The sequence below is a fragment of the Delphinus delphis genome, chromosome X, assembly GCF_949987515.2.
Source record: "Delphinus delphis chromosome X, mDelDel1.2, whole genome shotgun sequence".
Lineage (NCBI taxonomy): Eukaryota > Metazoa > Chordata > Mammalia > Artiodactyla > Delphinidae > Delphinus > Delphinus delphis.
Window position 1 is genome coordinate 126,390,590 of NC_082704.1, and position 3,790 is coordinate 126,394,379.

At 59.6% G+C, this 3,790-nt stretch overlaps 1 pseudogene; it reads left to right on the forward strand.

Moving 5' to 3' along the window:
- The first annotated feature begins 1,200 nt into the window (after positions 1 to 1,200).
- On the forward strand, positions 1,201 to 2,879 carry LOC132418276 (phosphoethanolamine/phosphocholine phosphatase-like; annotated as a pseudogene).
- The last annotated feature ends 911 nt before the right edge of the window (positions 2,880 to 3,790 follow it).

Consider the following 3,790-nt stretch of genomic DNA (forward strand, 5'->3'; position numbering starts at 1 on the left):
CCTCCTCCCATCTGAACTGGAAAGAGTAGTGCTGGCCCCACTTGGCCTGGGCAGCCCCGGTCCAGCACAGGCCTGGCTGAGGTCACTGTATGGACATGTTATGAATTTATACAGAACTTGGTGCAGCGACCTACCAGCCCCCAGGTGCTGCCTCCTGAGGGCTGGTGGGGCCCTCCTGGGACTGCAGGCATCCTTTGTCCCATCTGAGTGGGCATCAACGGACATCAAGTCTCAGGACAGCCCTTGACCTCTCGCCACCCAGGCAGGCATCTGTAGTCCTCCAGCTCAGGCCAGTCTGGTCCCCGTCAAGCCTCTGTGGCCAATTACTGAGCTGACCATGCTGCTGGGCAATTGAATCTGCCGCTTTCCCCAAGCCAGCATCTGTTCTCATGCCAAAGTCCAGAACCTCAGCTTTCCTTTGGGAACTTCTTACCTGTTTCCAGTCCAAACAGTTCCAGAGGGCTGATGCTACGTTCCACCCACCTTGAAGATGGGCGTATGATCCACATCTAGCCAATCCCATGGTACACCTTATGGGTGCTCTGATGGGTTCAAGGGCGATGCTATGACCCAAAACCAGGCCAATGACGTTTATTTTATTTTATTTTTTGGCCATGCTGTGCAAGCGGGATTTTAGTTCCCCTGCCAAGGATCGAACCTGTGCCCCCTACGTTGGGAGTGCAGAGTCTTAACCACTGGACCACCAGGGAAGTCCCATCCCCTCATTTTCAAAACTGCTATGGATTTAAAGCACACAAGATGATTGTGATATGAGTGGCCTTTTCAGTATGACTTCTTTGACTTAGAATGTTTTCAATGTTTATCCATGTTGTAACATGATTATCAGTGCTTCATTCATTTTTTTTATTGTGGTTAAAAATACATAACGTGGGGATGGGGGGCAAGTGGAGGGAACGGCCCACATGCACATCGTTCACGGACCCTCTGGACTGGAGGGACTCGTGAGAGCCGGAGCCCAGAAATCCGGGGATGGATAAGACACAGCGTCCCCTCCAATCCCCGTAAGCACCCCTTGCTCCATCCTGCGCCCAAATACCTCAGCTAGGCGCTCTCCCCACTCTTTACACTCCAAACTCAGCCGGGACAGACCTCTGCAGCCGCCGCTCCCCACCCTACAGGAGAAGCTCAGAGGTCCCGTCCCCCTTTCCTCTGAAGGACTATTTTTGGTGACCACAAAAGGATTAGATCGCTCAGGACAAAGCTGGTAGAGGACAGCGGGATGGCTGCGCCGGGCGCGCCGCTCTTCCTCCTGACCTTCAACTTTGACGAGACTATCGTGGACGAAAACAGTGACGGCTGCGTCGTGCGCGCGCCGCGGCGGGCAAGCGGCTGCCTGAGAGCCTGCGTGCCACCTAGCGCAAGGGCTTCTGCAGGAGTACATGCAGCGCGTCTTCCAGTACCTGGGCGAGTAGGGCGTGCGGCCGCGGGACCTGCGCGCCATCTACGAGGCCATCCCCCTGTCGCCCGGTATGGGCGAGCTGCTGCAGTTTGTGGCCAAGCAGGGCGCCTGCTTTGAGGTTATTCTAATCTCAGAGGCCAACACCTTTGGCGTGGAGAGTGTGCTGCGCGCCGCCGGCCACCACGGCCTGTTCCGCCGCATCTTCAGCAACCCGTCGGGGCCCGACCCTTGGGGGCTGCTGGCGCTGCGGCCCTTCCACGCGCACAGCTGCGCTCGCTGCCCCAACATGTGCAAGCACAAGGTGCTCAGCGACTACCTGCGCGAGCGGGCACACGACGGCGTGCACTTCGAGCGCCTTTTCTACGTGAGCGACGGCGCCAACGACTTCTGCCCCATGGGGCTGCTGGCAGGCGGCGACGTGGCCTTCCCGCGCCGCCGCTACCCCATGCACCGCCTTATGCAGGAGGCGCAGAAGACCGAGCCCAGCTCCTTCCGCGCCAGGGTGGTGCCCTGGGAAACCTCCACCGAAGTGCGCCTACACCTGCAACAGGTGCTGAGGACGTGGCCTGCAGGGGGCACCCGGGCGGGGAGAGGGTGGGGCGGTGGGGGTCGGGAAAGAGAAAGCTAGTTTTATTACTCCTTTTCCATTTCGTTTTGGTATGTCCCTCCGGGATTTCTCGGAATCCCAGGGTGGTCCATTTGGGGACTGGAGGAGGGAGTTGGGAGCTGACCCCATCTGTGCAGTTAACCCAGCTCGGCTGCCTCCGCCAGTTCCACTGCAAGCGAATTCCGGAGTCTGGCCGCACCAGGGTGGCGCGCATAACTGAGCAGGCAGCAGTGTTTCCAAAAACCTTGTTCTCCCAGCTGGGAGGACAGGGTTCCCTGTCAGGGTAGAGAAGGAACATGTTCCGCCGCGTCGCGGGTAACTGTTGCCTTGGACTGCATGGCCTCCCTCCTCCAGTCTTCTGTCCAGGGGACCCAGGCCCCGAAATGCCCCCCCCCCCGCGACCTCCCCCGCACCGGACTCCCTGCAGAGAGAGGTGGCGCTCCCTGCCGACGGTCCCAGGCCTAGATCTTGCTTTACCTACTGTGACCCTACACTACACTCCTTGCCTCCCTCCCCGCCCCCACTCTGTCGCATCCCCACAGGAAAAAAAGCTAGAGGGAACGGTCACCTCTTGTTGGTGGAAAGAGGTAGCACACTGTCCCGGGGCTCGGGTCTGGCCAGCCAGGGACCTCACAGAGCCCGAAGGTGTCTCCTCGCACCCCAGCCTCGTCTATGCAGCAAGAAACCAGGGACTTAACCAAAGTCGCCCCACTGACTGGGCCCTCTGAGTCCCCCTCCTCCCGTATGGAACAGAAAGCCATGATGCTTTAAAGCAGAGCCAGTGGAAAGCCAAAGCCCACCTCTGTCTTTTGGTGTTTCAGAGCTGTAAAGGAGGTGAAGGGGCAGAGGTGAGCGAGATCTCTCACGCTGCAGTCTGAGGGATGAGGGCGAGGTGATTTCTGCTCTCAGAGAGCCCCACTTAAGTGAGGGAGCTGGTCCCCACTCTTGGAGGAGTGCCCAGCTTGGGGAACCAAGCCTGAATACACAACAAAGCAGGCAGCAGGCAGAAGAGCAGGGTGCAGCCCACCTCCGCAGAGGGGCACAGGGGTCTAGTGTGGAGGCTCTGTGAGCACCGAGGAGATGGGAGAGCAGAGGGGCACAGGGGTCTAGTGTGGAGGGCGCCGTGAGCACCGAGGAGATGGGAGAGCAGAGGGGCACAGGGGTCTAGTGTGGAGGGCGCCGTGAGCACCGAGGAGATGGGAGAGCGGAGGGGCACAGGGGTCTAGTGTGGAGGGCGCCGTGAGCACCGAGGAGATGGGAGAGCGGAGGGGCACAGGGGTCTAGTGTGGAGGGCGCCGTGAGCACCGAGGAGATGGGAGATTCTGCTGCTTAGGGCAGACAGAGGAGGCTCAATTGGCAGGAGCCGTGCAAGTGGGCTGCCTTTCAGTCCCTCGGCCGCTAGCCCTGCAGGGCAATCATCAGGAGGTCGTCAGAATTGTATTCAAAGTCGGCACTTGCAGCTGGAGACCCTGTCTTCATGGCGTAGAGGTCCCTGTGGATAAGGGCACCAAACTCCCTGGCTTCCAGTTCTTTCCTGTCTCCAGCAGGCCTCTGGGTGCCTCCTCTGTCTTTACCAGGACCCCTTCCCACTGCACTGGGGGGAAGGAACAGACACAGCTCACAGCCCAGGAGGCGTGCAGGACTGGTCCAGTCTTGACTGTAGCAGGCTTTGGAGTGGGACTCAAGAGGCTCACTGAAGGTGGTGCCTGGGTCAGCATCCCGGAGATCCCAGGCGTCAGCAGCTGGCCTGCACATAGTTCCCG